This window comes from Aptenodytes patagonicus, chromosome 7 (assembly GCF_965638725.1).
Source record: "Aptenodytes patagonicus chromosome 7, bAptPat1.pri.cur, whole genome shotgun sequence".
NCBI classification, from domain to species: Eukaryota; Metazoa; Chordata; class Aves; order Sphenisciformes; family Spheniscidae; genus Aptenodytes; species Aptenodytes patagonicus.
In genome coordinates this window covers 24,904,089-24,925,228 of record NC_134955.1, presented here as the reverse complement: position 1 = coordinate 24,925,228, position 21,140 = coordinate 24,904,089, and the positions used below count along the sequence as shown (strand labels likewise).

The 21,140-nt window shown below is 37.3% G+C and overlaps 1 protein-coding gene across 9 annotated transcripts in view; it reads left to right on the top strand.

The window, feature by feature from the left end:
• The window catches only part of LRRC4C (leucine rich repeat containing 4C), a 603,191-nt gene that overhangs the window by 558,190 nt on the left and 23,861 nt on the right, over window positions 1–21,140 (top strand). The window contains exon 8 of one of the 9 annotated variants that reach the window (XM_076344393.1): window positions 18,843–18,945. The exons of the other annotated variants lie outside the window; for them this stretch is intronic. The gene's annotated coding sequence lies outside the window, so the exon portion shown is untranslated. The remainder of the gene's footprint in view (window positions 1–18,842; window positions 18,946–21,140) is intronic. 9 annotated transcript variants of the gene reach the window in all.

Here is a 21,140-nt window from a genome sequence, read left to right as displayed (position 1 = left end):
AGATGCCACCTTTCTGTGAATAACATGTGTCATATGCTCTTCTCTATGACTCTTCTCTTCTTTTTTGGAACACCATCATTCTTAGGAGAAATGCAACATGCAGTATTGATATTACTAAGAGATTTACGGCAGGAATGTGAAATCATGCATAAAGCTTGTTAAGCAGTTCAAGTTAACTAGGCACAAGAAAACAGTAGGTGGAAGCCCAGGATGTAAGATCCAATTGGACAGAACCTCAGGGCCAAGGGATGACAAGGGATGACATAAAGACGGCACCTTCTTACCTAGTATTTGCTCTTAGTTGATCTTTGCAGTCTTTTTTACTGACAGAGATATGTGTTTTATAAAACTATGCCAAAACAGTGTTGCTATAGGAGGAGCTTGCTCCTGTTCCACTGTAAGCATTGTGACTTGTCAAGGATTTTAGTTTTGGTGGGGATGATGTAAGGTGCAGAAAGTTTGTTGCTGGGCTAGCTTTCCAATGTAGAGCTTGTGATCCTGTTACTTACAAGGCATGGTTATTCTTCCCTAGCAGTGGACAAACAAGACTGCAGTTTCTCCTGTTATCTTTTTTTTTTTTTTTTTTACTTTTATTACTTACATTGGCCAGCAACAGGAATGTTTCCTTCCCTTCTCTTGCCTTGCAGTCATACATAGACAGGCAAATTTTCTATCTTTATTTTAGTAATTCTGCATGTCATCAACAGAATGTCCCTGGTCCTCACTTTGGGCCTGTGTTCACTTTTAATACTTTGCTAATCTACCTCAGTGCGATGGCAACACCCCAGTAATGACCATTAGATCCAGTGCTGTGGTTTTTGTTGCTAGCATCTGCTGCTGTAGAGGCTTTTTGCCTTTTGTCTTTCTCCCTTGCTGGTGCCATGCTTTTGGCTGTTTAATGGTTACTTTGCTATTGAACTCCACAGGGGGACATATCCCCAAACAGTTCTCTAACCTCATCCAGAGAAATCTGAGAGCTCTTCTCCCTATGTTCCCAGCAGGAGCTTCCTGCTTGCTTTTTATGTTTCAGCTACTACACATGCATACTTAGGTTTGACTCCTTTGGTAAAAGCTAACCTAATGAGCTGTCACAGAGAGCAGCTAATGGCAATGCAGCCTCATCCCCTTTCCCTATATAATTTTTCTTATCCACTTATGAAGTCTTTCTGCACTGTGTGATTAATTTTGCTAATCTCAGACTTTTAAATTAATCATTAATTATTACATTTGGTTATTACTCTGAGTATTTGAGATCTGCATGGCCTCGTGCTGCCCATACATTTTTACATCAGTGTACTTAAATATAGTGCTATAAGTTATTAAGTGGTAAACCACCACTGTACATTTACTTCACACACAGGTTATTCTGTACAGTACTATTGTCCTGGGGAATAGTTGTTCCATCTCATTAAAATTGTCTTGTTTCCTGAGACATCACATATTTGGGGAACAGTGGGTCAAACCCACTGAGGGATATAGACCTAAAATGCATGCTTAAATTCTTTCTCAGCATCTCTCTGGAGCTGATCCCAAACTGGCTCCATCTCAAATGTTCTTGCTGTTATTGCTTATCACAGTAAATGATTACCATCAGAAATTCTAAGCTGTTTCCAGTGCTGCAAGACATCCCTCAATATCAGAGTGTGGGCTTGGTATGATGAAATAAAATGAGGTATATTCACTGATTTTTTTTTCAAGATTCTAGCAAGGTAAAATTTGATACTTACATGGTATGACTATGATTTGATATGAGCCGTTAAATGGCTGGTTCAGTCATGCAGTATTTGCCTTCACCTTTCTAGAGAATAGGAGGGATTTTTCTTCTCTTATGTTTTACTTCCTGATTTCTTTTCTGTCAGTGTGTTCAGTCACATAATATGTTGAAATAACAAATGAATTTGGCAATTAATTTCTGCTATTACAATCCATATGATGTGGAAGGTGTTCAGACATAACTTTGAGGGAACAGGAAAAAAACCCAAGAAAATCACACAGAAAGATTAAGCTTTAGACCAAAGTCAACTCCTGCAGGATGTTGTACCTCTCCAACATATCCCTCATCTTTGGACAACAGTTCATGTGCCATTCCATTACAGAGCTAATTTTTATGAGCCCCAGTGCATTCACAGAAGTTTCATTGTACCACTTCAAGTAATAAGAACATCTGATACTGTCAGGGTCTAAGTATTCTTATGTTCAGTTTCAAGTTATGAGGCTTTTGGGTGATCAGTGCTTTCCAAAATTCAGACCTCTAGCTTAGCACTGCATTCCATAACTTTTTGTGTCTGAAGGCTCAGATATTTGGCATAATACATATGTAAGAGGAAAAATTGGCTGTATTTTGAAACCGAGATTGTAGAAAATTATTTTAAAATAATCTTACCATATACATTTCGTTCTCTCTTGTCATAGTGCCTATTACACTCTGAGCTCATAAAACACCTGGAGTTGTACTTAATTGACAAGTTAATCAGTAGTGCTGCTTTATTCATGACTCTCACATGCAAAGAGGGCCATGAGGGAGTAGAGCCTCTAAGGCAAATGATGAGAAAATAAGAGGTAATATTAAAAATACTGTGTTTTACCTTTTTTCTTTTGGATGAAAGAAGAAAAACTAATATGAAGACTGCTTGATTTGGTATTGGTGGCTTAACGGTAGCCTGCTTTAATGTATGTCTTCAGAAAGTGTAGGGTTCTGAAGAGGACCTATGAAGATGGTGACCAGACTTATATGGACAGTAAGCAGCAAGTGATCAATGGTGAATATCCAGAACTGGATAGAATGGGAAAGACTGCAAGTATAAGAAAACAAGATAAGCATCTATACTGTTTCTTAAAGAGCTCTGTGATAATTTAGGTTTAGACATTTGGAATTTTAACATTCGAACTGCTTAAGTGATATATGCAGTGTGGGAGATGCAATTACATTGCTGCAAGCATAGCTACAGCAAAAATACATGCTGTAGACAAGTATTTAAAATGACAGTGGTGCATACAAGAAACCTGATGAGTTGTGAAAATTGGAACTGTATCGCTTCTTGCATGATATTCCAAGAACTATGTTAAAAGGAAACAGAATTAATCCGAATGAAACATGACCTCTCCACTGTGCCAAACTACTATAAACTCAATCTGACTGGCTGCTGCACTGGTGACATTTTCTAATCCAATTTAATGGACTCCAGCACTTGCCCGGGCAGCAGTTGAAGCCTCCCATTGATTGCAACCTATGTCAGCTTATCATCTGCCTGTTTTGCATTTCAGTTATCATCTCCTCCTCATTTTGCCTCTTCTGATCAGGTGTGTATCTAGCAAATGTCTACTATCAAAATAATCCCAATATTGCATGTAATTTCCTGTAATGCCATCTCCAGTTCACATTAGGCTCTTGTCTCAGTTAATAACTAAATCACACTTCACAGATAAAACTTGTTACTCTCCGTGTTTTCCAGGTTCAGTCTGCTCATTGCTCCTCACTGAGTTTTGTTTCTTTACTGCACTTTCATTTACATCTCTGATGGTCAAAATCCCTCTCCCCCATAGAACATAGATTTTTACTTACTATATTCTTCATAAAAGAAAGTTGAAGTCTCAGCTCTTAGTTTTCAAGAGAACTAAGATGCCCAAGTTTTTCTTTTACCACTGTTTTATATTATACACTTTTGGGTATGCCACTTAAGCTGTCCATGCCTAAGTTTAATGGTCTTTAAAATGAATACCATAATACTTAATTTACTGGATTATTGTGATCTAATTAATGAATCCTTTGAAAAATCCTTTGAAGTTCTCATTTGTAAGGTGCTTTATAAATATGTAATAGTCATAGCAATAAATTCATTTAATTTCCTGGGTTTCAGCCTAATATCATATGGATTTGGGACTTCTATTTTGTTTTATTCTCCCCACACATAGTGCTTCATTTTGTAGGTCATAATTAAGTTATTTCACATTTCAGTTCTACCTCTAAGTAACAATTGTTTCTTGTGCATACATGTATCAAAGAGAATTTTAAAGATGCATTATTCATGTTCCGTATGAACCACTGGAGTCCTTAATTATAAAATAAGCCTCTTGAAAAATGTAGATTATTTTCCTTTCAACCTTGTCTGCAGTTTAGAAGCATGCAGTGGAAATATGCTGTTTACAGGTGAGGCATACTTCCTGGAGTGAGAGTCTTAAATGGATCAAAACATGTTGAGTATTATTAATACTTTTTGGTATCATGAAATATTTCAAAGAAGGTACCAAAATCCCAGCTTACTTTTTGACCCTAGCTTCTTGCTTTTTGGTGGGGAGAAAAAAAACCCATACCATAAAAGTGCTGTATGTGTGCCATTGTCTCTGAAACACAACTAAATCTAGGGAAACCATATAACAGTGCAGAATACAAAATTGTGACAGGAACTACTGAAGAACATTTAAATCCAGTTGTAGTTTTAGACTGATGTAATCCGATTTTCAACAGATTCCTGAATTTGAAGGCATCATTCCTATTCTGCTGAATGGTATAGGTTACTTAAATGTCGTAAGTGAAGAATTCATAGAATAGTTCAGGTTGGAAGGGACCTTTAAAGGTCATCTAGTCCAAGCCCCCCGCCATGGGCAGGGACATCTTCAACTAGATCAGGTTGCTCAGAGCCCCGTCCAACCTGACCTGGAATGTTTCCAGTGATGGGGCATCCACCACCTCTCTGGGCAACCCGTTCCAGTGTTTCACCACCCTCAGTGTAAAAAATTTCTTCCTTGTATCTAGTCTAAATCCACCCTCTTTTAGTTTAAAGCCATTCCCCCTTGTCCTGTCTCAACAGGCCCTGCTAAAAAGTTTGTCCCCATCTTTCTTATAAGCCCCCTTTAAGTACTGATAGGCTGCAATGAGGTCTTCCCGAAGCCTTCTCTTCTCTAAGTTGAACAACGCCAACTCTCTCAGCCTTTCTTCATAGGAGAGGTGTTCCATCCCCCTGATCATTTTCATGGCCCTCTTCTGGACCCGCTCCAACAGGTCCGTGTCTTTCTTATGCTGAGGCCTCCAGAGCTGGATGCAGTACTCCAGGTGGGGTCTCACCAGAGCAGAGCAGAGGGGCAGAATCCCCTCCCTCGACCTGCTGGCCACGCTTCTTTGGATGCAGCCCAGGATACGATTGGCCTTCTGGGCTGCGAGCGCACATTGCTGGCTCATGTCCAGCTTTTCATCCACTAGTACCCCCAAGTCCTTCTTGGCAGGGCTGCTCTCAATCCCTTCATCCCCCAGCCTGTATTGATACCAGGGGTTGCCCTGACCCACGTGCAGGACCTTGCACTTGGCCTTGTTGAACTTCATGAGGTTCACATGGGCCCACTTCTTGAGGAAATTATCCATTTCAATTTCCTTCCTATACTAAAATTTACTCCAGTTTTGTATGAACAAGAATCTAGCCTCACAATGTTAAGTAAATCTTGTATGTAAGTAAAAACATGGCTGTATTAAGTGTTTATAAGATCAGGACCCAGGAATGGCATCCTCCTCCTGTGTTATAGCAAAATACTCCATTTTATTTATATCTTATTTATATGTTTAGCTTGCCTTAATTTCAAATTATTCCATTAACAACATCACGAGAATGAAGATGTAGGACAATTTAACAGCTGAAGTGGCTTTTCAGAAAATTGCACAAGTTATTGGCATCATTCACAATTTGCCTGGCACCATTATATCTAATGTAAGATGACTAACTTCATTAAGGCTGAAATATTAGCTGTAGGAGGGGCAGCCAACTAAGGCTATAGTTCTCTACCCAACTGATGCTTAATCATTTCTATTTATCAGTCAAGAAAGGATTGCTCCAGAATTAAAGAACATTTACTTATCTGTACAAATATAGACATCACCAATTGCTGTGAGTTTATGAAACTAAAAGAACAAAAGAGGCAGAAAGTTTGTAAAATGTCTGAGAACAATATTAGAATTATTTGAGTTTAGGGAATAAAATGGGGAAAATATTAATAGACTGTCAGAGAATAACACTTGTTATACTATAGTAAGAATTACTCTGCATATCTTTCACGTTCCTTTGCAAATATTGGAAACACAGCATTTGCAAACTTTAATTAAATTCTCACTGCTCCACTGAGAGTTAACATTTTTACCCTGCTGCAATGAAAAGCTGTGTGCTAGTATCTCTTTTATAGAATTAGAAACTGTCTCCTAATCTTGAAAATGGAAAAAAAATATGAACACAAACTTTTTTCTATATTTATATTTAACATATAGTAACACCACAGGCATTTAAATATTTACTTATGTAATCATATTAATCACTGAGATAAGTTTATATCATGACCAAAATAATTATGAAGTCATGAAGTCTAAAATTTAAGAAACACTTTATTAAAGATGAGAACAAATTTTCAAATCTAACTTTTTATCCTTTAGCTATATAGTTTGCACTCACAAATGGCTGCTTGCAGGTGTAAGGTAAGTTTATAGTAGGAATATAACTATCTGTTTTTGACATGAGTTTCACATGATAGTTTCACATGCTGTTGTTACCTTTGTGGTTAAAGAATATATCTGATATATACAGTTTTGAATATTTTTCTCAGTTTCCTGTAACTTAGGAAGCAAACAATGAAAGAATAAATAAGAGATTGATTTTATTTTATTTAAGATCTGTCAAGGCTCTGATTTCTGAAAGGGCTGATATAGCAACATCTGCAATGGGTGCCAATATCTGGGCCTAGGCATAGACATCTGCTTTGAAAATCCTGGCCCTGGTTAATTCTGTGAAAGCCCATAGGGGTCAAGAGACATTAGATTTTCTGTAGCCTGAACCTTGACCTTTTACATTTCTTTCTTCTAATAGCTCTACATTAAACACAATTACTGTACAAAGGATTTTTTAAAATGGAAAAATACTGTTGAAGAGATAATAGATATTTAAAAAATAGAGAGCATGAGGAAATGCCATGCAAGTGGTAGTTTAATTCCTAAGCCTTTTTGCTCTGTTTTTATTATTCTCTGTAGTTAAATATTAATAGAGTCAATGCCACTTAAGCAAAGTCATTCGTATCATCTCACTAACCTACATGGAATTAAGGAAGAATGAACTTCAGCTCTTTAAGTGAGCTGGAGATAACAATGCAGCACGACACAGAAATGATTGAATTTGCCAGCAGTGTTTGTGCAATGCTTGCTAATTTGCAAGAGCATTTTCAAGTGATTCAGTGGCTGGGGGCAGTTCACTTGGGCAGTGAAACTGAATCAACGTTTAAATGGTTTTACTTTTAGAGTGGTTTAGAAAAATCATAAGTAAATAGATGTTTTCATAATTAATACAGTAACTGCAAATCATGCAAGGGTCATTTGCTTTTCAAAAGGAGAGAAAACAATGTTCTCATTTGGCTGGGCATCTTGCACTGTATTTGTTAGAACTGTGAAGAAATGTAAAATGCAGATTGCTGGATTAAGACAAGACCAATTACTCAGTGATCTGGATGAATCCACTCCCTCTTTAGTAGGTAATGCATCTGCTGTGGAGGAAATAAAGTGAGCTGGAAGTCAGACATCTGAATTCTCTCTGCTCTGCCACCGATATGCCTGTGCCAAGGCACCCCACCTTTCCCTGCTTCGGTTCCCCTTTGGCTAGAAACAGGAGAGGCAATGACCCCTTTCAAAAGAACATCCAAGTACTTAATTTTCAAGACACAATGTGTTATTTCCACCCTATAAGTTACATTTCCACCCTACAGGAACTATTGTTTTTTTCCTTTGTAACGTCCACGATGGTTTTTTTGTTTGTTTTAAAATATGACTGTTAATATTTTGCTGCAGTGCCAACATTCAGTAGAAGAGCATAAGGGAGATTGCTTTGCTCCTGTAATGGTACTCTTTCTGTGTATTTACAAAGAGAGACAGGCTGCTAGACGTTTGCCATGTTGATGCAATAAATACCTGTGCTACTTGATTGCTGTAAAATCTAATAAAGCAGGAATTTTGGGGCTGGATGTCTCTTTTCATGACAGGAAGGAAGGTGACATTCTCGCAAAGGCATAGAGTGGGAGCAAGAGACAAGTCTTCTGTTCCTGCTTCCTGGATTTCCTGCATGTTTTTGAAAGTCTATACAAAGTCAAATCAAAAATCCTTTTTAATTTTTGTGAGCAATGATTTGTTTTGGTAAACTGTTGGCTTCAGTAAAACTGCTCAGGCTTCATCATTGCTAGTTGCCACCCTTGTGTCTATACTAACTCTTTTTAAACTTTGTCACTCTACATAAGATAATATGTAAATAGCATATTTACGGAGTACTCAAGGATTTAAATGTCTTTATCTTGCAAAACCTCTGGAGGGAAAGATATAAAATGCAATTCTAAAAACCTCTAGGGAGATGGGAACCCCAAAATTGTAATTGCTTGTCATCGAAACAAGGAAAAAATATTTTTGTCTCGAGCCTCTTTCTAATAAGCTCTTGAGATTTCCAACATAGCGAAAGGGGATCCTGGAATGAGCAAAGTTGGCAGTTCCCTAAGGAAGCACACTGGTGAAGACAGGAAAACAGTGATGCTTCCTATGTCTCATTTATATATAGTAAAACATTAGAAACTGAAGCCATTGTTCTTGCTAAAGAAGACTTGCTTGACTCTTAATGTTGCTGCTGTTGCCTATTTTACCTGCCCTTCCAATTCCTTGAGTTGTCCTTGATTGCCCTAGTTGTGCAGTAAAGAAAAATTCTCACAGGGTCTTTTGGTTGAATCTGGGTAAGGCCCCTCAGCTTCTGCCAGTCTTAATACTTTAGAACTTTATATATTTACCAGACGAAGCTCCTTCCCCGAATCTGTGTCCTTGACTCCATCCAGTAGACTCTGAAATTGTTAGCTGTGCTAAACTTTTGGAACAACAGGTAACTTCTGTTCTGATGTAACTTCTGAACTAATGCTTCTTTTTGCTAGGCTTATATTACCTAGAGAAAGGCTGCAAGAATTTTTTTTTAAGTTTTTTTACACATACTTGTTAAGATTTGGGTTTTTTTTTTATTTTTTAACTTTAAACAAAGTCATTCAGTTCATTTCCTTGTAAAAATAACTCAAAAGTAAAACTGAAAAACTGAAAGGACTGCTGGGAGTTGAGTAGCACTGATGATTAATGGCCTGCTGCCTCTGAAAACTGCAAGTCAGATATGAAATTTCTTTGATAACATAACTGGAATTTCATATTTTAGTTCAAATACATATACACACACATATATTACTATACATACATGCTTTCTTCCTGACATACAAGTGAACTTTCCATGGAAATTTTTGTTGAATGCTGAAATGTTTACAAATAAAGGAGTTATGTTATAAATTCTGTTGCTGTTACAGCCTTTGGAGCATATGAAATGACACTGAATTTGACAGGAGACTCAGATCCAGTGGCTAGATATTCCCATAATGGTTGAGATTCAAATCAGAGTATGTCGGTCATGTTTGGGGAGCTGGTAGTAAATATATTGAACTAATCTCAGAAGGAAGTTGGTTTAAAACTAGCTGATGCTTCCCATAAGGAACAATTACCATGTTTGAGAACATAATTAAAGGTAGAGTCTCTGAGGTCTGGCTTGACTGCAAAGTCTGTGTAAAAACACAGGCTTTTACTTTTTCTTCCTTCCTGTTCTTACCTCCTATTCTATTTGGATTGAAGTGAATGTCATTAGATCTTTACTTTGGAACCTACTTTTATTTTGTTCAAATTTATAAAACCATATTATCTATTTCAGTTTTCTGTTTAAGAGGCACAGTGTGACATCCTACTTTGACTTATGGAAATACTTCCATATCAATTATTACTGGAGATCTCTACTGTTCCCAGACAAATGGCTGCAAATCACCTCTCTGACAGAAGATATTTCCCTCTATTGGAGGTTATTGCTACATATCTTTCATAGTAATCAGAAGTTTGAAAACACTCAACCAATTAGTGAATATGTGTCAAACTGTGTGTGAAGAGCATTAGTGGCTAATTTCTTCCATTTTGGTGATGCCACTCCATAAAATAAGGGGGAAACCGTGCTGGGCTCCAGGGCAATCTATACTGTGGCAATGTACAGTTGGTCACTAACCAGGAATGACACCAGGCAGAGCCATGCCTTAGAGCTTTTATCCACATCATTAAACAACTGGAGTTTTGCCCACAAGTTAGAGCAGAAGACTGATGCCAGTGACTTTGGGTCATAGTTGTGCTCCTTATTTATTGCATGGCATTAAACAAATCATCTTGCATCTGTCCTCACTTTTAAGGTCAATTTTGGGGTAGGATTCTTTCAGCATTACCATCATGATTTGGACTTCCAGATGTTATTGCAAGATATGTAATAACTGTAATGAAAAATAGTGTAGTTCACTTTCATAAGAAACATTTGAGTTCAAAGTATATATTATCCTTGATTGAATAGATTAGTCTTGAATTGGTAAGACCAACCTGTTATTGTTCAGATAGACCTAAGCATATATTACCTCTGGCTCCAACCCATGCTATCAACCGTAGACTGTTAAATCTGTTCTTATATGATACAGTCGCTGTCTTTGTCTTATCATTTGAGTATGGAAAAAGTTCTGTTCATGTGGGGAATACAGTAGCTTCATCCCTATCTTCTTTTCTTTTTAGATGAATCATAGACTTTAACAGATGTATAGACATTAGTCAGCTGCTTGTTTGCATTTTCAGAATGGGGATAGGCCTTAATGAAAAAGACAATGCTAATGGCTATAGAGTTAAGAGAGAGCATAAGGCAGTTTTGCATATATCTTGTTGCAGCTCATTGCAATTTTAAACAATAGAAACAAGGGGGGGGGGCGGGTATTGAATGCTGGAGATATACCAGATCCATATGTCTGACTTTGACTATAGAACCATGAAGAAGACCATTCACTTAGATAATTCAGCCCAGATTTTACACTAGCCTCATATGTGCTGAGTCAAGACTGTAGGAGCTGAGCAAGCTTGGCGAGAGCAGTCATGTGAAACAGAGCTTATTGCTAAGATGCAGGCACTCCCAAACCATGGTCTTACATATCCAGGGCAACGTAAGATACACAGGCAATTCTGCCTGGTAGGCTCCTTTGAAAATCTTAGTTTTAATGTAATTAAGCAACATAGTAAGCTCCAGTCGCCTTGATGGTTTGAGTCTCATGCACCTAGCTGACAGTTTCACTGTGTTTCTGCATTATGTCTCTACGTTGATTAGGCCCAGATACATTTAATTAGCAGGTTGTTTGATCAATTAGATAATGAACCCTAAAGTCACCTTCTTGCTTACATGTGCTTTGAACAACAATTTTAATCTTAGTGACAGCTCCTCTAGAAAGAAAAGGGGAGAAACAAATGTAATTGAGATGTGAGTGCACAAAAATGCCTGTGTGACTGCAGCATAAAACTAAAAATACTTTGAACTCTAAAATGTAGAAGACACAGAGTTCAGTGGATGTAAATTCTGAGGTTTTCAATTGAGTTATCATTTGTTTATATCTAGGTCTATGATGAATAGGAGAGAGATATTTGAAAGCATTTGATGTTGAATCATCTTTGCTCCCACTTCATTGATTTCTCTAGCACCAGAGTTAGGTTAATGCTGAGTGGAAATTTAATGTTGTTTAGTGCCTATGTGGTACTGTCATAAAATGCTCCTGAGTCTCTAATGAATAGGTAAAAAGCAAAAACAAGAAAAAAAAACATGACCACTTACTAGAAAACACTTACTAGAAAAATTCTGAAACGTTGGGATGGAAATAAATGGAAGTTCCCCTTCAGACAATCAGAAATTGCCCCAACCTTGTTGAATTAGTGGAATTGGGAACAGGGATGGGTCAAGGTTCATCTTGGCTTTTGAGGTTATGAGAAGGCCACATTATGCCATGCAATAAAAATAAATACTAGAAAAAAAGAAAATGTAAGCTATTTTGAGAGGCTGGCTTATCTCCCTATGTTTATGTTTTGCTCTGCTTCTGTATATGTGCTCTGCAATTTCAGCTGTTAGGCAATATAGAGGATGTTCCCCTATATTGAATCTTGGGGTATAAGTAAAGAATTAGTATTTAATGCAAAATAAGTTGCAGTGGCAATTAACATGTCCATTTTTTAATAACGACAGTCACTAAATCAAGGATTCAAACACTGAGATAATTCCCCTGCTGGCATCTAAACTTTGGCCAAATACATAAACAAGGATGAAAGGAAACATTTTTTCAGCTGTTTGAAGTGATTTAAGAGGTGGAAATTTAGTCCAGAAGGGGTGGGAATGAGAAACAAGGATTTGTATATGTGCACACCATGCCCAGGTGCGTTATGTGTGCATGTGTTTGAATATATATGTCTATAGGACTCTCATGTCAAATATTTCTGTTCATTGTGTTTTCTTGTCATGAAGGTTAACTTTAAAACAAGTTTTGTGGAGAAAGAAATACACTGTTTTCTATTTGTCTTCTTACTTTGCTGTGTAGCATTGATAGGATGTAAGCTGTTCAACAACAGGAAAATAAATTATTTCTGTCTGCACTAGTGGTGAATAGTGTGAAATCCTGTTATTACTTAGATATTTTGTTTGTACTACAGTAGTGAATGTTGTATTGTCTGGTAGAGTTCCACTGGAGATACTTGATAGAGTTTTTCTTTCAGGCTCCTAGAACACCTGTAGAATTGTTTATTATTTTGCTCTGTTATTGGAAAACATCTCTACTGATCCAACAAATCTTTCTACACTGCTTGAATTAAAAGAGATTTCTTGAGGTGTGGATTTATTAAAAAAAAGATACTGGATTTGTTAAAAGGAAATTATTCATGTAACTAGCTGGTACCAGCAACTTCAAAACATCCCACTCGGTATGCAGATACCAATCCAGTTAGGACAGGTTTAATTATGTTCTCTTGACTCCACCACCATCAATGTTAAGTATTTAAGAGTTTTGTCTTGAACTTTATTCACACTTTGTGGGATGTGTTCTCCATTTTGTTTTTGTGCTTTAGTCACGCACTTGTTTTCAGACTTAAGACCCAAATTCATGCAGAAATGCAAAATCAAAAAGGTAGACCTCCTCATATCTAACAAAGTCAGTTTTGTATTTGCTCTTTCCATTTTCTTCTCATATCACTGTGCTATCTCTGTTTTCATTTCACCAGGAGGTCTCTCACTTAGGAATATTAGTCCTTTGGAAGATCTGATCAACACGTTCCCTATGATGTATGATATTGCTAATATTTCTGGTCTCTGACATCCTTTCTTAACAACAGGAATATAAGAATGGTCTTTCCAAGTCAGACCACAGGTCCATGTAGTTCAGTATCTTTTTCCTGTAGTAGCACAGAGTAGATATGCAGGAAGGAATATAGGAAAAGAACAAAGGCATAATAATAATTTATTGATTTACTCTCCAGTATTTTCAACTTGAGACTTCTCTGGGATGTTATTTTTGTGGTGCTCTTGATAGTTTTTCATTCTACTAGCTTGTCTCCTCAGTTTTTGATGCAAGGTCACCCAGGTAACTGCTTTTATCATGATGAATGCCTCTTAACATAAGGATGGTGATACTGGTTCAGTAACACCACAGGATTGTCTGTGCTGGTATTCCGTTTCCTGAAGGAATTATATGAACACACCAAAGAGCTAGAGCTGGTCAACTGTTTATGCTTCTTCCCTAGCTAGGTACTCTTCAGTCTCTGACTGTTTTCAGCTCAGATGAATTTCTGAGCCTGAAGTGGATTTATATTTAATAACTCTTATTGGATTGCTCTTCCAAATGCATGTCCAGCATCCATTTGTTTAACTACGTGCTTTCTGAAAATGTATTTCCTTTTGTGTCCTGATACATTCACTTTATACTTTCTAATGCTTGTATAGAAAGAAGCAGCAACAACTGGTCAATTCCTATTCATTATTTCTGTATCATGTGTTTTTTTATAGACTTCCATTATTTTGCCCTCCTTTGTTTCTTTTACAGAATTCTAGTCCGTTTTGTCATGTCCCATATAGAATCTGTTCCATGTCTTTCATCACCTCAGCTACTGTTCTGTAAACTTTCTTCAGTTCCACTATATCCTTTCTAAAATGTGGCACAGTGTTCAAGAAGTAGGAATGTCAAACATTTAAAGAGGGAATTGCAATGTTTTTGTTTTCTATTCTTTCCCTAATAATTCCTGATGTTAAGATGCTTTTTTGACTGCTATAAAATTGTTTTTGTAGAGTTATGCATTATAATTTCACAACCTTTCTCTGCACAGCTTTTCCCCTGCATTACGGAATGCATTTATCTGCATTATCCTCAACCTCATGCACACTATCCCATTCTTCCTATATCTGCCCATCCCTTTATGCAGTAAAACTGGCTGGATGCTGAAACTCATTACTGCAAAAATAAAAAATAGGAGCAAAAAAATATTAATTGCAGAATGAACTTTACAAATTCCATGTGACCTAGGAAGTCTGAGATATTGTTTCAAGCAAACTGAAGTGAGAAAAAAAAACAAAATTATGATTCCTGAGCTGCTGAGGAAACCAGCATTCCTCCTTGTATAAGTCTTGGTGCAAAGATGGGCAACAAGAAACTCTTGGAGAATCAGCTTAAGCCAGACTTACAGAGCTTCAAAGGAACATGCTCCAGGGCCACCAGGTCCCTCACTCTGCAGCAGGCGGAAGGATGGTCTCAGATATTGTCTCTAAATAGGGCTGACACGGTTTCTGGGCTTCCCACTCCACTGGAAGCCCTGACAGATTTGTCTTATTGCCAAGGATTTTGTGAAAAAAATAATGTCTTGTAAAATTCCTGTCCAGGCTTATTATTCAGCCCACTAAGCATAAAATCAAATCTAGGAGGTGGCCATTAACTCTCAGGGAAGCCTGGCTTTATTTTATTAAAAACAGCAAAAAGCAGTGGATATTTACACATGGACTGTAGCTTCTTCTGCAGCAAATCCCAGTATGTAAATGTGGCCAGTAGTCATTTTGAAGTACAGAAAGCATCATGACTGACTGCAGGACGGTAATATAATTTGACACTTAAAAATAATATCTCATTATAAAATCATAAGAATTGTCAATAGCAGCACAATGACTCACTGAGGCAGGTAACTCATTATCATGACCTAAATATAAAGGAAGTAGGAATGGCTCTGTTGAAGAGGAAAGATTAAGGCATCCTGAGGGAGGAAAACTACCAGCAGCTAAGTTTGAGGAGGTCTATATAGAAACATTCATATTTTTAAATGTTAAGTTATTTTGTTATTTTCATGCAATAATAAAGCCTAACCACAGGAAAGGCATGGATTTTGGACTCTGCCTTGTGTATAGAGAATCCTGGGAAACATGCCTGCTCACATAGTGTTACTAATAATAACGTAAATTATTAAAGCTGACAGAATTTTTATAGCTAATGCATGTGCTCTTTGCACTCTGCACTTTCTTCAGCTTGGACAATGAATAAACATCCATCAGGTTTTGTTTCTGCAGTTCATGTGCTAACACAATGTTGTTATTTGTGATCGTAGCACTGCAGGAAAATGTTAAAATATAAAGAAGAAAAGGTGAAAAACAGGCAAATAATCTCTTGGGTTTAAATTAAATTTTCTGTTGACAGTACATTCTTGTAATATTCCTTTCTTTAATGGAAAATATAAATATCTAAACAATGCAAAATTTAAATATGTGTCCAATGGCTTTGATAATCTCATTATTAAGATTGACATTGCTCTTCATGATCTTTCTAATAAACAAAAATTAATTTTTGTTTGTATGTAGGAAAAAGCCATATTTTTAAACAGATCTTAAGCCCTAGAGAGCTTTATGAAAACAAGTGAATAAAAAAATGGTTTGCCTTTGTCTGAGCTCAAAAGAAAGGGAATTAGCAGATACAAAAATAATTTGTCAATCATTTCTATATCTTACTATATTTTTGAATGCTTAAATCCTATTTATATGCACCACCAATAAAACACAACTTTAAAATAAATTTTGAGCATGCTGTGTTTAGGCACTTGAGCTTGCATTCTAAGGGTTAACTTTCTTTAGAACAATTACTAGAACAGCATTTGGGAGCTGGGCATTGATTTTAATGAAATCAGCTGACTAGGGTAAGTGTAAATTTGTAGAAATGCTAGGGAACTTAGAAAGTATAGAGCCAGACTTTGACAGCTGTGGTCTAGAGTATTTTGTTATAGTTTTCTACAATTCTTGTGTATCATATTTTGCTGAATATTTCTGGTTCTATTTGAAGGATATTGCCAATGCAAATGAAGTTGCAATGTATTCACACATGCTTTATCTATATGCATATACATACTTATTTTTAAGTTTGGTGCAGAAGAAAATGCTGTAGATTTATTTTTGGACTACGGTCACAGGGGTTGGAATTGCTTCTGTACACCAAAAGGTTTTCCTCAACAACTTTAGAACATGCCTTGTCCTCTAATTGCTCTTTTTGCGAAAGATGGCCATGCTCAGAGTTTCTCTGACTGCTTTATTCCTCGTTGCTCTCTGCCCACTTTTGGGGTATGAATAGCTATCAGTACATGATTTTTCATTCATATCCTGCCAAGGGAGGTCTCTACTGTGCACAGCAATGTGTCGGTGATTTAAAAGAATCCTTCCCTGCAGGAAGCAATAACACTAGAAATGATTAAAACAAAACCTAAAATGTCACCTTAGCCTAATGAAATTCCATCATCAAGCAATACAGAGTTGACACTTCTGTGAGACCCTTTAAAACTCAGATTAAGAAGAAAAGATTAAACTTGAAATGAGAGGAAACAAAACCAGCTCTTTTTTCCCTGGCAAGAGTTGAGTACAGTACGTTGATTATTCTCAGACAAGCTGATCTCACAGACAGTGACCCTAACTCAGCATAAAGAACAGCTAACAACATGGCTTTAGATGGCTGGCAATGTTATTTATTGTTCATCATCTTAAAAAATGAAATATCTGTCTGTCTTGTAGCTAGCTGATCTGTAGCTTCACTCATATGTCCCCTCATATGCGGGGAGGCAGCTGAGGAACTGCCTTACTAGCTCAACCTAGGGATTATTCTCATCCATCTTCCCATCCCTGAGAGTGGGCAGTACAGAGTGCTTCCGTGGAAAGTATAGGATTCCTGCACAGATGGCAGTTATAAAATAACCTGTGCATAAGGGAGTTTTCTTTTAAATTCATCTAATTATATATATCAGTGCCTGCTTGGAAACACAGGGGTTTGTAGCTTTTTAATTCAGTTCAGTAAAGTTGTGTTTTTAAGCCACTTCAGATGTTCGCAATACCAACAAACACCCCCTGCCCCCCACATTTAAATCTAGGTAAGCCTCTACCCCTGGTGGTACCTCTTAGTGGTGAATAGCAGGGACCAGCTGCTTTTTTAGGGAGGGCATCAGTGCTTATAGATGTTCCTTGGTTTTAGTGGAGCACAGATGTGAGAGCACAGCACTGGGGAACTGTTTCTGTGAGCTGCAGCTTTCCTGAATAAGGAGTTTTGTCTCCTATAGGGGCACTCCTGCATCACTTAACACTACATTTGACTGCACAAGACTGCACAAAATACGCATTTATAACATTTAGGCTGAATCCAGAGGTTGGAATCTTCTGCTGCTTTTAGGATCAAGTAGAAATGGGAACTTAACTCAGATAGTCCCTGCACACTCCAGCATTTCTCTCTCAGCTGCTCAGCTGCGTGTGAGAGTTTAGATGTAATTTTGCCTTGGGCACGGAGCCAGTCCCTGCAACGCTGAGAGAAGTGATAGTTCAGGGCTGTTCTTTTACTTCTTTTCATCACTGCTGAGTGTTGTTTTACTTTCCTCATTTCAGAAAGAAACCGATCATCCAGTGTGTGGGCTGTCAGCAGCTCCCTCGCTCTCTCATTTTTTTTTCTGCTGTACAGCCCGGCGGGGACTGCCAGCCATCCACAATGTTTCTGCACCCTGGCTGCTCTGCCCCCAGCTGCCCAGCCTCCTTTGCCTACAGTGCGTACCCATAAATTCCCCCTGGCAGGCATGCCGTTGCACGCAGTATGATCACTAAGGCAGCAGCTGAGGTTAGATAGAGAGATCTAGCAGTCTGCTGCCTACAAGGAGACGTTTTACCATATTGGATCAGGTCACACAACCATGAAGTCCAGTATCTTGCTTTAAGCAATGAGCAATACCTGATGTTTCAAATGAAGCTGAAAGCACCTAACAATGTCACTGGAGAATTGTGTGTGGCAGGAGAAAAGAGTTTATTTTACTGGCTCTACGCGCCTATGAAATGAAAGCATAGCTACTTCTATTATAGACCATAGAACCATGAGTCCCTTCTGTGTCTGGATTTGGACTTAGGAACACTTCAGTAATAATGACAGACTGTCTTTAATTGGTCTGGGAAAAAACCATGGTGACAGCCAGAGAGGACACATGCAACTTAGACTTGGTGAAAAAAGACTTTTCTATCTTTCTGTCTGAATTTACAGGCAGGTTGGAATTGTCCTGGCCAAGCTAACAAAACTCATTGGATTACATGCTGCTCAAGCTAGCACACTGTGCTGTTAACATTGTTTCATTATATTTTGTTGCTGATTGCAGGGCCACTGGTATGGAACGCTGTGTTCAGATAAAGCTCCTCTGAAGCACCGATTTGTTGAAATAGTGGAACCCTGATAAGGATGTACAAATTAAGATACGTTTAATGGGTTATAAAAGCACTGTCCATCTACAGCTGTTTTTAGAAACTGATAGTGATTTCCATGTTCTAGTTATCATGTAATTTTAAAAACAGTGATCTTTGGTGATTTTTATTGGCTGTAATAATTTTGATTGAATTGTATGTGCTGGTGGTGATAATAAGACTAAAATGTTCTGTGTTTAATGTAATTTGATCTTCAAGGTTTCAGAAGGACCAAAACCATGGGTGACAGATTTTTGGATGAAATCTTTGATGATGTGGAGTTTCAGGAAGTCGTCTTAGTGCATGCTGAATCCCAGCCGCAGTAAGCAGTACATCTTTGTTACGCTGCTGGATATCTTTTCAAATGAAACACTAAATACAGAACCTATAGTATTTTGTGGATATAAGGATATCAGTTATGTCATAAGAACTGTTTTTTAAAAAGAAACAGGTGTTCAACAAAGAAAGATTTTCCAAGTGATTCAATCTTAGAAATGTCAGGGTGAATTTTAGATAGACTATACAGATCTTTGTTCCTTTGTTGGTAGATGTGGTTCCCAAGCTGTTCAGTCCAAAGGATGAACTAGAACTCAAAAATTTCTTCAGCAACTGTAATTAAAACATTGAGCTAGCAACTTCTTTTTTTAAAATGTGAATTTTTTAGTCACATAGGAAGATATATTTGCTAATGCCACAAGACGCATTTGAAGGAGATTTTGATTGATACTAGGGACTGGAATGGAATTCCTCATGTTTGTGTCTGGTCCAATACAGACTCCACTAATTAGGAGAATGCTCTTTTGGTTCACTATGCAGAGACTAGCTTCATTTCAGTGAAGGCAAAATCTTGGGCCCTGATTTAAAAATAGGTATTGCAGGCATTCCACAGAGGAAAGCTCTTTGAAATGTCTCCTTGGGTACATGCAGTTCCCTGCATTTGTGCTTAGTAGTCGAGCATAATTAGATTTCAAATTAATGGATCATGTGACTACCCTCAAACAAGGCTAGGCTAGGGTGAGTCAGTAGGCAAGTGAGTTAATTTCCTCTTTTGAGACCTTAATTCCAGTCCCTACCTCTTTTTAAAGCATGTGTGTCTGTGAAATATGTATGCTTCGTATGTTTATACATATATGTATTCATCTCTCAAATAACAACAGAACAGATAGTCAGTTGGGCTAACATCCTTGGCAGGATGAAATAGCGTTTATAAATGTCATTATTTGTCTGGAACCCCACACTGCAAACAAGTATCTGAGGAACTGGTCTTAGCAGCTTTAAGGCATGATTATTCTATGAAATGAAAATGGTAACAAAGACACTCATCTTCCCATTTCATTACCTCTCCCCAGAAGCGATTCTGTTTCATTTGCATGGCACAATATTCAAGTTGTTGAATCCTAGTCTCTCAGGACTGTCTCAAAGGACTGGTAATGGTTTCAGACCCTCTGTGTAAACATCCATTGCACACTATAATTCTGTACTTTCTCAGCTCCATCATTTTTCTTATTTCTATCTGGAGTGCAGCACTAGTAAGAACTTAAAAAGGGATGAGTCTAAATTAGGGATAGAGGACATCACAACATGGTTCTCTTTCTAACTTAGAAATAGGTGATCTATATATTGCTCAACTGAACCCAATACAAAAAGACTTCAAAAACTCCAGGAAAATTACAATAAACAATGTAATAACAAGCCACAAAGAGTAGCTCTGTCTTAGATCCTCAAAACTAGGTAGATACCTTACTCCTACTTCAGGAATTAAAGATTTGATTATTGTGAATTATGCTGGCTTCAGTCATTTAAGTCTCCAAGTATCTATGCTTATCTGTAACTGACCCACAAGAAAATACATGTGAGTGAGAAAGGATTGGGATGTAGCTTTTAACAGGGATGAAAAGAACAGAGATCTTGTAAAAACTGAACAGGACTACATTTCTTTTCTTCTAAAAACATATGGAGTATAATGAACCTCTTGTGGAAAGAAAGTGTTTTTCTAATTATTTTACTGGGGCCAGTATTTCCTCCTCAGAACCTAATTAAAAATGATTTCTTTTAGATAGTGGTTTGGGGTTATCTTGTAGGATGGATAAAACTCTCTTGTAAGGTCTGTAGAAATTAAATTCTTTAGCTTTTTATCCCCAGGCTCTACAAAAAATATTTCCAGGCTTCTGAACAGTTTATTATCATCAAAACCACTGTGTACATTTCAGTGTATTGCATAACAGGCTATTGTTCAGTAAATTCTATTGGCAGTGGTTTTGGAAGGGAGGAGGAGATGAAGAAAAAAAAAAGAATAAAAAGAAGGCAACTTGAAAAGAAAATATGGCTTCTAATTAAATTAATGTTATTTTTTTTCTGGCAAGCCCTATGTTTTTTGCATTGTGTACCTATTTACCCCTTAAGTTACAGATATATCAGATGGTCAAAGGAATAATTAACAATAAATCAATGTTCCTATTTCATTCATAATTACAAAAGAGCATTCTTCATGTTTAGTTTTCTGGGGTGCAACCTTTT